The sequence below is a fragment of the Chrysemys picta genome, chromosome 8, assembly GCF_011386835.1.
Source record: "Chrysemys picta bellii isolate R12L10 chromosome 8, ASM1138683v2, whole genome shotgun sequence".
NCBI classification, from domain to species: domain Eukaryota; kingdom Metazoa; phylum Chordata; order Testudines; family Emydidae; genus Chrysemys; species Chrysemys picta.
Window position 1 is genome coordinate 85,771,312 of NC_088798.1, and position 12,446 is coordinate 85,783,757.

The window sequence follows — 12,446 nt, forward strand, 5'->3', positions numbered from 1 at the left end:
GACTTGCGTGTTTTTGTTTTATTTTGCTTGGTAATTTATTTTGTTCTGTGTGTTATTACTTGGAACCACTTAAATTGTACTTTTTATATTTAATAAAGTCACCTTTTACTTATTAATTAACCCAGAGCAAGTATTAATTCCTGGGGAGCATACAGCTGTGCATATCTCTCTATCAGTGTTATAGAGGGTGAACAATTTGAGTTTACCCTGTATAAGCTTTATACACAGTAAAATGGATTTATTTGGTGTTTGGATCCCATTGGGAACTGGGTATCTGGGTGTTGGAGACAGGAGCACTTCTTAAGCTGTTTTCAGTTAAGCTTTCAGCTTTCGGGGGACATGGTTCAGACCTGGGTCTGTGTTTGTAGCAGGCTAGTGTGTCTGGCACAACCAGGCAGGGTACTGAAGTCCCAAACTGCCAGGGAAAATGGGCTTAGAGGTAGTCTCAGCACATTAGGTGGCAGTCCCAAGGGGGTTTCTGTGACCCAACTCGTCACAATGTGATCAATTGATATTGATATCAAAATAATCTTGGAGGTAGTATGAGAGATTAGATCAGGACCTGTTGATGTAACTTACAGGAAGCTAAGGGAAGCCTGGAGGAAGGACAGAACATGGCTCTTGGTGGAGTTTACTTACTTGTATATTGATTGGATTATCTATTATGCAAACAGTTTGGAGGGGATATGTGTTTCTAGAGGTAAATGCAGTTTGTTGATTACTCCCAGTAGTCCAATACAGTGTTATTCTGTATTTAAGCATAGGGATGAAAAGTGCGTTTAAATAAGGTAGAATTAGGGGACCATATGTAATGTTCCAGTAATCAATATATAATAGGAAAGAGATTTATGACTTGATTTTCAGAGATGCTCATCGTCTGCCCACTGAAGTCAATGAGAGCTGCAAGTGTTCAGCACTTCTGAAAGCCAAGCAACTGTGTCATATATCACAGTTGAGAGACAGTTGTACGGAATGTTTGGGTTTCTTCACCTCTGATTTGAATAGAAGAGGTTGTTGTGCCTGGATTATTAGATGTATTTATACATAAGATGCACATCACCAAAGTGTCTGGACTTAAACCTACGGTACTTATCTCAGGTATTTCTGGAATGCCCACCAGCATAGTTCTAAATGCCAGTCCTTGATGTCCATCGACTTCTTAATTCTCTCCAGAGATTTCCAGCAAGAATACACTTAGTACCAATTGAACTCAATCACACCACTAAATATCTATCAGATGTTAATGTCAGATGGCTTCCTTTACTGCCAATCGGAGTCTAATTCAAACCAGTTACTTAGAGGAGAAAACAGTCTCCTAAATCACTGTATTATAAATCCCCTGGAACAGCCATTCTTAGGGAAAAATACCTTTAAAGGATTGTTTGATATAACTTGGAATTCTGAAATGGTATAGAAATCTACTGAAGAAAAGAGGTGCAACATTCCTAATAAACAGATGGAGAACCTGACTTTACAGTTCCTTCTGGTTAAGACTAAATGTGAAAGAGGCCAATGTTTTTAAGAAGAAATAAAATAAGCAATAAACAGAAAGCTTTTACAAATGACAATATGGTGAGGAGGTGGAGGAGAATTAGGTGACGTATAAAAATGATAGAAATAAACAAGTTAAAAAGATAACTAGAGGACAACAAAATATTGAATTGCAAAAAATGATCTTATAGACAATAAATATACTCATGCTCAACTGGATAAATGCAAAAAGAAGAGCTCTTGTAAACTCAAAATCTTGTCTCTCTCACCAGTGGAAGTTGGTCTAATAAAAGATATTACCTCACCCAGCTTGTCTCTCAAACTACAAAAAGGGTGATTTTATTCCACTTGAAACACGCACAAGGGAGCTAGAAATTGGGGCCATGGCAATGAGATGATTTATCTAACAGTCTTTTAAATTTTTCAATCATCTTTCTTTTGAGAAAGGAGAAAAAGGATGAAAATCTGCCTGGAACGATGACCGTATGTCCTGGCATGAGGTGATGAGAGTATAGTGCAGACAACAAAGGACTTTTGCAACATTTTTTTTGTTACATCTTTTATTTGATTAATTGCTTCAAAATGCACAACCCTATTAAAAGTAATAAACAAAATCAAATAACAATGGGAAAATGAACTCACCCCAAACAGAATATGTGCAAAAATGTGCCTAGTGCAGGCATATTTGTGCTAGTAGAAAAGTGCTCTATATTTGTATGGGAATATCTCTACTGGAATAAACATTTTTATACCAGTATAACTGAATCCACTCAAGGGGGCTTATACCATTTTAAATATATTGCTGTAGTTAAAACAATACAACTTTTGTGTATAGACAAGTCCTTAGTCCATGCCATAGTACTGTAAAGTTAGAAAATAATCTTTCAACCACAGAGTTTACTTTGCTCAAGGTTAATGCAATTAAAATGCTTGCTGCAGCAAAACATGTCAACAATACCTTTTCCCAACTCCCTTTTGTTAGCTTTTAGTCCTTTACATTTAAAATAGTGACTCAGACAAGGTGGTATCAGTTGAACCATTGAACTCTTTGTATTTTATATGGTAATTTTTAAATTGAACAACAGTGATGGTAGGGTGGGCTTGGGAACACTGAAACAACTGAATTGTTTATTCCTTTGCTTAGCTCAGAACATACCCTGGGGAAGTTTGTTGTTAATTCATTTCAGGGCAGTTTTCAGTATGTGGGATACCATGAGTGGTCTCTGGCCATAGTTTATAATACTTGTTTTCTACTAGGAATATAAAGCAGTTGTCTCTGGGTTTTTAGTGTATTTACTGCTTGTGACGGCTACCAGATTGTGAGAGCCCCAGTCTACAGTGAGGTTTCTCTGAAAATTTCTCACTCTGGCTGTAACACTGGGGGTAGGGATGGTGGGATTGCTAGACATAAACAGCTATTTTAACCAACATATAGAATCACAGAAATGGAGGGGTGGAAGAGACCTCAAGAGGTGATCTAATCCAACCCCCCTTCACTGAGCCAGAACCAAGTGTACCTACACCATGCCTGACAGATGTTTGTCAAACTTGTTCTTTAAAGCCTCCAGTGTTGGGTGTTACGTGGGGTTCTTTCAACCCAAAGCTCTTGGTAACATTTATTCTGTGCGAGGCGGTGTCAGGAAATAAATTAGGGGAGACACAACCGTCCGACCGATAGATGGCTGGCACAAACAGGACAACACAAGAGTGCTTTCACTTAAAGCTAAACTTTACTTAGACTCAAACACTTACACACATCCACAACAAGATTAGTAAAACACTCCCAACCCTTGATAATTACCAAAGCTGAGTGTGGCTCTCGAGTGGCACAGTGGCAGCCCGTCTGCTGGTGGGAAACACAAGATGCATTCAGAGGGAGAGACCAGTCCTGAAGAGTCCCTCCTATCTCAAGCTTTTCCCCCTTATTTATACATTAGTAATAGAATGACATGTCCCTTAAAGAAACCTAGTCAAGCAAACAGTTCCAATGGGCAAGCAAGAGGCTCCTTCTGATTATTGATTAACCAGGTGTGGGTTTTTCCAGAGACTGCAGCCTTGACACTCAATAGCCATTGCTGGGGGTACATCCTGCTCTTTTAAAATGCATGTATCAGCATCTTCAATTCTTATCAGGAAGGACGTGGGGTCAAGCTGCCCTTTCTGTGTCATCCAAAAAACCCCTCCCCTCCTGCCTTGGTAAACTGAGATTGCTGAATGGCCAATTTACAGCTTGCTGACTAGGCCGCCTTTAACAATAAGCCATAGTGGTTTCAAGCACTTTACTGGTTTGCCAAAGTCTCCCCGTACAATGGGGATTACACAACATCCCTAGGTAACCTGTTTCAGTACTTAGCTATCCTTATAGTTAAAAAGTTTTCTTAATATCTAACCTAAATCTATCTTGCTCAGATTAAGCTGGTTGATTCTTATACTACCCTTGGAGGACATGGAGTACAATTTATCAATGGCCTCTTATTTGAAGACTCTTATTATATCATTATATGCATCTCAGAGCAAGGCTAGATGGCACATTGGTAGCAAGTGATATACACTAGCATTTCCACTATTGCTAGTACCCGTGGAGTTGCACTGGTGTTACAGTGATGGAAGATTTAGAGCAAAACCTCAGTGCAGATGCAGCTCTGAGGATATACATTTTTTGTTTATCCAAAGGACAGGCATAACAGTCAACAACAATGTAAGTTTCCCCACAGTGTTTTGGCAGTGTTCATGGAGGTAGGAGTAGCTTTAGGAGTAAGAAGGTGATTGAACTTTCATTCCTATTCAGTCTTTGATGTCTCTCTCTCCTGCCATGACCAATGCATATGACATGTTAGTGGAATATCCCATAATGTTTCTTGCAATTTGTCTAAGTGTTCTAAGAGAATCTATAAACTGTAAAGGTATTAGAATGTCTCCACATCGGCTGAACTAATTTTTTGCATAGTTATTACTGCTTAAGTTTTACTGTTTTTTCCCTCAATACTAAGTGTGTCTGCGGGGCACAGCAAAAGCTGTCATCATTGAGACTGCCTGCTATTTCTATTATAATCCCCTAAATTCAGTATCTGGGGTGATTTAATGATGTGTGGACTTTCCCCATGTACCCCCAGGAAGGAGGATGGGATGTTCCAATACCCCAGTATAGGCTAACACAATTATTGGACTGTTAGGTGGGCCTTGTAGGGAGCAAGCTTCTCAGCCTGAGTCACTGGACTGGGATTAACAGGGCTCATGCTAGCACTCTAAAAATAGCTGTGTAGACACTTTTGGAGTTGTGGCTTAGGCTAGAGTTTGGACTCTGAAACCTAGGGAGGGGGTTGAGCTTGAGACCCTGATCTCCAGAAAGAGTGGCAATCTCAAAGCATTGTCTACACAGCCAGTTTTAGAGCACTAGTGTGAGTCCCACTAGTCCAAATCTGTCGGTCCGGGCTCAGAGGTTCATACCTGTAGGCTGTGAAGACATACATGTAGGGGCTATGATTTCTTCCCCAATGGCCTCCCCACACTTATGCCTAGCATCCTAGTGTCTCTGGGTTTGCCCCTAAATGCATGTTACCAGAAAGATTCAGTTATCCAGAAAACAGTATGCCATAAAACACAGTATATCAACTCATGTTTAATGTTTTTCATTTGAAAAGACCTCATATAAAGTTTTCTATGTCAGTTAATGACTGTCAGCCTAATTTTATAGTTGGCTTCAGTGAAGATGAACCATACATTAGGAATAGTGCCAAGTATTTAATTTTTGGAAACTAAACCACGCAGAAGATTATAATAAAACTATTCATGTGGTTAATCTTGTGTTCTAATAGTCTCAAATTTAGGACATAGGGACACAAATAAACATTAGACACGCCACATGTTTTGAGCCAGATCCTCAGCTAGAGTAGAGCAACATAGCTCCAGTGAAGTCAATGGAATTACGTTGATTTACATCAGTAGAGAATTTGGACCAGTTACATGGAAAGTGGAAAAAAAAATCTTAAAATTGAACACCAGTTACAGCCTTAACTATGGATTGACTGGTAGAGCTGACTGGGGACTTTTTCCCAGGATCATATTCTATTGGAAAATGTGGTTCTGTCAAAATCATAATGCATCACAAAATTAGGTAAATTTTGCTGGAATTTTGTTTCAGAAGAATATAAGGAAAAATATTCTGATATTATTGAAACGTTTTGTTTCAACAGTTTTGTAATAAAATGTTTTGATTGTTCATGTTGAAATTACTTTATTTCAATTATTTTTGTATTATATTATATATTGGAATACAATACAAAAAATTTTGAAAGTTGAACACAGAACATTTTGGTCAATCTGAAACAATTTTGCCCCCAGAATTTTACTTCGCTGAGAATTTTGAAATTCTTGGGTTTTGTTTTAGTTCCAGATGAAGCCAAATTTCAAAATGTTGAAATCCTTCAAGCCTCTGCACAGCTCTAGTGATTAGTATCCTGATTTGCCTCAAACAAATTAAACCTTGGTGTAACTAAGCTGACTTCAGTGCGGTTATCTGGATTCTCACTTGTGTTAGATCAGAATCAAGCCCAGTAGGGCTCTCTCTGTAAGGCATACATGGACACACAAACACACACACTAGCATTTAAAGATAGCACAGTTTATTGAAATGCCAGAATAAATCAGTCTTCAGTTAAGAGTCTGATTAGGACAGATAATATTATTGAAGGAAAATTCATTCTGCTATAATATTAGGTAGCATACATGTCTGTACACTTATGCTGGAAAGGTTATGCAAATAGAATGATCTGTTTATAATATTTGCTTTTATTTTATATATATATATATATATACACACACAGACACATAGACAAATTGACTTCTTTTATTTTCAGTCACATCTCATTTTCTCAGAAAAAAATCAGTGTTATTGTCCATCTTTCAGGCTTTGGCTGAAAATTGTAAAATTACTCAAGTCATTCTGAATGGAAAATAAGCTGGAAGAAATAATTGAAAATGTTAGCTATCTACTTTGAAATTGATAACCAGGTTTATTTAATTTTCTTTTGAATTAACTGAAAGCATGGTACAAAGATAGAAAAAATGATATTTCCAAAAGTCAGTAAATACAAAATGTAGCAGAAGAGAAGTAAATTTAATTCTATGACTCTAATTCTAAAATCTCTCCTTTTTGCTGTCATTCCTTTATTTTAACTTGTTTTATTTTGAAACTCAGCGACACCATCTGATAATATTTTATTCTAAGACTCAGATGTTAAGGCCAGTAGGAACCAAGAAGATCGTCTAAACTGACTTCTGTATAACACAGGCCATAAAATTTCACCCAGTAATTCCTGCATCAATTCAACTTCTGCTTGAGCTAGAACATTTTATACCGCAATGAATCATTTTCTATATTAATACTTTTATCCTTCCCATTTCTGCTTCTCTGCTATAAATCTGACATCAGCTCGACTCTGTTCGCACACAAGAATCAATGCAGAGGTCAGGGGGTTTTTTGGTGTTCTCTGTAAGTAATTTTGAGACCATGTCAATATTAGTCAGGGGCCTCATGCACAGTGAAATCATGGATGGTATTAACCGTATTAGCCAGCAACCTTGCATTAACTAGCCTGACATGATGGACTGAATCACCATCCAGGAGTCCAGTGATATGAATTTTGTCAGTTACTCTTGGAAACGAGAATTCCAACCTTTGATTACCATATGGGAATCAATCTTATTTGCTTTTTGGATTTTTCAAAGCTTTTGCAGGTTAGGCAATTTCATCTCATACTAATGTATTTTTCTCACTTTACACTTTTTATTATTTTTAATTGTTATTTCCCGGCTCTAGTATAAAGTTCCATTGAAGTCAATAGGAAGCCGAAACTGAAATTACATGTTAGCTAATAGCAATTGTCACAATCAATAGGAACCATAGTCGCTCTCCACATGAACTCCTAGGAAACACACACTGGGGTCCTATTTCTTATTTACACAAAGGTCTTTTTACATGTCTTGGCCAGTGTAAAGAGGCTTTAAAGTGGACGTATATGTAACTTGTTCCCAGAGTGTTGTAAAGTAGCCTGAGTGTGAATGGGAACTGGGCCTTGGAGATTTGACTCAGCCTTCCTTGAACAAAATGAAGTCCTTCTAGAGAGACAGTCACCCATTGGACACCGGAAAACTACTCATTTCATAGCTAAATATATATAGCTATCTACAAGGTCAACGAAGACAGTTTGCTGAATAATTATCTCAAACAGTTTTTTTTCCTGTGTGTGTAAGAAATATTCCAGTAATAATTCTGTGATGGGTTGTATCACAGAAACCCCTTTGGGAGCTGCCAACTGATGTGCCAAGACTACTTCTGCCCCTGCTTTCCTGCCCTGTCAGCTTAGGACTTCAATGCCCTCCCTGGTTTGAGCCAGACTTGCTAGCCTGCTGCAAACCCAGACCCAGGTCTGAATCACGTCCCCTAACAGCTGTAGGCTTACCTGAAAGCAGCTAACAGAAGTGTTCTTGTCTTTAACACTCAGATGCCCAACTCCCAATGGGGCCTAAACCCAAATAAATCCGTTTTACCCTGTATAAAGTTTATGCAGGATAAACTCATAAATTGTTCACCCTCTATAACACTGACAGAAAGATATGCACAGCTGTTTGCCCACCCAGGTATTAACACATATTCTGGGTTAATTAATAAGTAAAAAGTGATTTTATTAAATACGGAAAGTAGGATTTAAGTGGTTCCAAGTAGTGACAGACAGAACAAAGTGAATTACCAAGTAAAATAAAATAAAACATGCCAGTTTATGTCTAATACAGTAAGATACTGAATACAGATAAGATCCTCATCAGTTCCAGAATGCTTCCTTTTACAGACTAATCTCCTTTTAGTCTGGGTCCAGCAATCACTCACACCCCTTGCAGTCACTGTCCTTTGGGGGTGGAGAGGTTCTCTCTTTAGCCAGCTGAAGACAAAATGGAGGGGTCTCCTATGGGCTTAAATAGACTTTCTCTTGTGGGTGGAGACCCCCTCCTCTCTCCTATGCAAAGTCCAGCTCCAAGATGGAGTTCTGGAGTCACCTGGGCAAGTCACATGTCCATGCATGACTTCCAGTTTTTACAGGCAGAAGCCATTGCCCACATGGTATCTTGAATGTCTCCAGGAAGACTTCTTATGTGGATTGGAGCATTCCAAGATGCATCGTTCCTTAAGAGCTTCCTGATTGGTCACTTAACTTTGCGAATTCCTTTCTCCAGGAACTGACCAAAAGCTCTACTAAGGTTAATTAGAAATCAAGCCAGTACATGGCCAATATTCATAACTTTGAGTACAAAAATGATACATGCATACAAATAGGATTAATAGATTCAGTAGATCATAACCTTTACAGAGATATGTTACATAGCATATGTAGCTGTCAAGGCTGCTTCCCCACTTTGAACTTTAGGGTACAAATGTGGGGGCCTGCATGAAAACTTCTAAGCTTAACTACCGGCTTAGATCTGGTCCGCTGCCACCACTCCCAAGTGCTAATTCCCTTCCCTGGGTAGCCTTGAGAGACTCTTCACCAATTCCCTGGTGAATACAGATCCAAACCCCTTGGATCTTAAAACAAGGAGAAATTAACCACCCCCCCTCCTACCTCCCACCAACTCCTGGTGGATCAAGATCCAACCCCCTTGGATCTAAAAACAAGGAAAAATCAATCAGGTTCTTAAAAAGAAGGCTTTTCATTAAAGAAAAAGGTAAAAATCATCTCTGTAAAATCAGGATGGAAACTAACTTTACAGGGTAATCAAACTTAAAGAGCCCAGAGGAATCCCCTCTAGCCTTAGGTTCAAAGTTACAGCAAACAGAGATAAACACTCTAGCAAAAAGGTACATTTACAAGTTGAGAAAACAAAGATAAAAACTAACACACCTTGCCTGGCTGTTTACTTACAAGTTTGAAATATGAGAGACTTGTTCAGATAGATTTAGAGAGCCTGGATTGATGTCTGGTCCCTCTCAGTCCCAAGAGCGAACAACCCCCAAAACAAAGAGCACAAACAAAAGCCTTCCCCCAACCAAGATTTGAAAGTATCTTGTCCCCTTATTGGTCCTTTGGGTCAGGTGTCAGCCAGGTTACCTGAGCTTCTTAACCCTTTACAGGTAAAACGATTTTGGAGTCTCTGGCCAGGAGGGATTTTATAGTACTGTACACAGGAGGGCTGTTACTCTTCCCTTTATAGTTATGACAGTAGCATACAACACATTCTAGTTATGTTATATATAGACACGTACATAAGCATATTTCCATAAAGCCTTATGGTGGGCACTGACCGTCACAAGTTCCTCTTCAGAGGAATTAAATTCTCTTCAATTCAGGTATCAAATTATTTTACAAAAGATGACTGTATCAACGTCTGCTGTATGTTAATGTTCATTTTCACAAATACTTAAAAGGAGTTATCAGAAAACTGGCCTTTTGGAGTATGCTCACTTCATTCTGCATTGTAATTTCTTGAGGGTTTGAAATTGCTCTTGATTGCCTATTGAAATTCAGTGAGAAGAGTTTGTTTTATCCAAACAGGTGACACATGTGCTTCTAGGCAAACTAGTCCTCCTGAATTTCAGGAAAGTGGTAGGCAGATGTCAGTTTGCCCCTCATGTTTCCACATATACAATTTAATGGGATGTGAAAGGGAGGGATGAAATGCTTGGAGCTCAGCAGACTCTGGTAAACAAAATAGACTTTTTACCCTCAGTGAAAGAATTAAACTGCAGATATATATTTAATGATAGATATGATATTTCCAGTAGTGCTATACGTCCCTTTATAATTTCCTTCAGAAGTTTCAGTCTTAAAGGGAAACTTCCACAAAAGACAGAACTAGTATTATCTACAAACATTGAAAATATAAGGCTCCTGTATTAATAGCAGAAGGAAAAGAATCACTGTATCATTTATGCATTAGTTTCCATTTGAAAACCCTATTGTTCATTTCTCCATGTTACTTTTCCTTTTACAAATTAAATGAAGAAATAGAAGGATTTTTAATGGCAAATTGGAAAATGTTTATCTGCCTAGTTAAAGGAGTCAAGCTAAGCTGCTAAGTGTAGAAACATTATATATTTTATTACTTTTTAGAAGAATTTTTCAGGTGGAAATAAATAGAATAAGAAAGTACTTATCAAGATAATTGGTCTAATTCAAAAATAACTACATTAAAAGAACATTAAGGTTGCAAAATCAAGCACAAAAAAGTTAGGAAATGTCAAATGCTTGTGCAACCTTCATTTGGCCCCTTTGTAGATGTGCATTATGATACAGTTTTTAATTATATGATCACAAATTATTTTTTCCATTGAACTCTTGTCTACTTCTGTACACAGGATGTACAGTGATCCCTGAATGAGTAGCTATTCATTATTTACTATTATCCTTATTATTCAATGTGTGAGCCCCATGTAGTATTTACCACACACCACCTAAACTCTGTACTGAATACCCAATTATTCATTTCCTCATGGTATTTTCTATGGTGCTGTCATCATAGTATTTTCATTCTTTACAGACATTAATGGATTTATCTTTATAGCACCCCTTTGAGATGATGTGGTGACATTATACATATTTTTACATGTGGGAAAGTGAGGCAACGAGATTAAAGGCAAAATTGTTCGGTGACAACTAACTTTATGTGCCCAGTTTGAGGAGCCTAGGTCCTGATCTTGTAGATTTCTTAACATTTTATACCACTTTGTGTTCAGAACAGAGCTCCCACTGATGACAGTTGCAGTGTGAGTGCTCAGCACTTCTGCAAATTAAAGCCTAAGTGTCTCAAATTTACAGAGAAAAAGAGGAACACACAGTGACTACCTATGGAAATTGTGGTTTATGTTGCATGTCCAGCATAATATAGGAATTATGTGGCAGAGGCAGGGATTGAAACCAATTCTCCAAGGTGGAATTCAACTGTCTTAATGATGGAAATGTCCTTTCTCTTCCTGTAAGTCCCTGTCTCCTTCACTATACACCTTCCAACTTCTGCAGCAAATGAAGCAGGGATCCTACAGACAAAGCCTCCTTCCCTACACAACCAGATTTATCCCCAGTGCAAGTCCATCCTGTGGAAAGAATAGTATGTGATCATGTAATTAACTACAATATCAGAATGGATATATGCAAGGCAACTTTAATTCAGGCATTCCCTAACTTTTGAGTGCTTGACTTTGCAACTGTAATATGATTTTAATGTAGTTTTTCTTAATGTAATTTCCTAAGGTTTCTTAACATTAACAATGGAAAAAGCAAAAATTTAATCTTGTGGAACCATATTGACCTCCAACATGCACTCTCTTTTCCTATCCCTCTTCCCCTCCCACTTCTTCTAGCATGTTCCCCTAACAGGGAAAGTCTTGCTGAGCACCTCTAACTCTGCTTGCTTGGTTGTTCTGTGTGGGGATGGTGCAGTCTGGTCAGAATGCAGGAGCTGTGAAGGGACAGAGCGAGCCCAGTACAGAAAACCTTCAGGAAATTTAGCAGCCAAACCTTAACAAACCTCTACCCAGCATGTGTGAATTGAGATTTTTTCATAGGCTTATAACTTAGGCACTGTCAGAAACAATTGCCCAGTAAAAGAACATTTTCTTCAACCTTATTTTAACACCACATTTACTGGGATATGTTTTGAGCAGCTCTTTTAACTATAAGTATATATATGGTGCATGTGTGTATATTGAACTCCAAAGCCTGAGATGTACTGAGGACTTGCAGCTCCCATTGAAGTCATAGGCACGGGAACTAGGGATATGGCAGGTGGTGCAGCACCCCCAGGTTTCACTGTGGAAAGTTTGCTGGTGCTCTCAGCACAAAGCTAGTATTGTTTCGCGATTCTTGAGACTCCTGCAGCTGTGTTGCACCCATGTGGTGTGAGTGAGAATTGTGTTTTTTCACATTGCTTTTGAACATACGTGGTTTACAGTTTAACTGGCTTTC

The 12,446-nt window shown here is 38.3% G+C and overlaps 1 long non-coding RNA gene across 3 annotated transcripts in view; it reads right to left on the reverse strand.

Moving 5' to 3' along the window:
* LOC112058776 (uncharacterized) overlaps nucleotides 1-3,454 on the reverse strand; it is a 57,179-nt gene extending 53,725 nt beyond the window's left edge. For 2 of the 3 annotated variants that reach the window (XR_006174543.2, XR_006174544.2), the window contains exon 1: nucleotides 3,293-3,445. This is a non-coding gene — a long non-coding RNA (uncharacterized LOC112058776). Of the gene's footprint in view, nucleotides 1-3,292 lie in introns of all 3 variants that reach the window. The other variant, XR_002887944.3, reaches the window with a different exon arrangement.
* Between the last annotated feature and the right edge of the window lie 8,992 nt (nucleotides 3,455-12,446).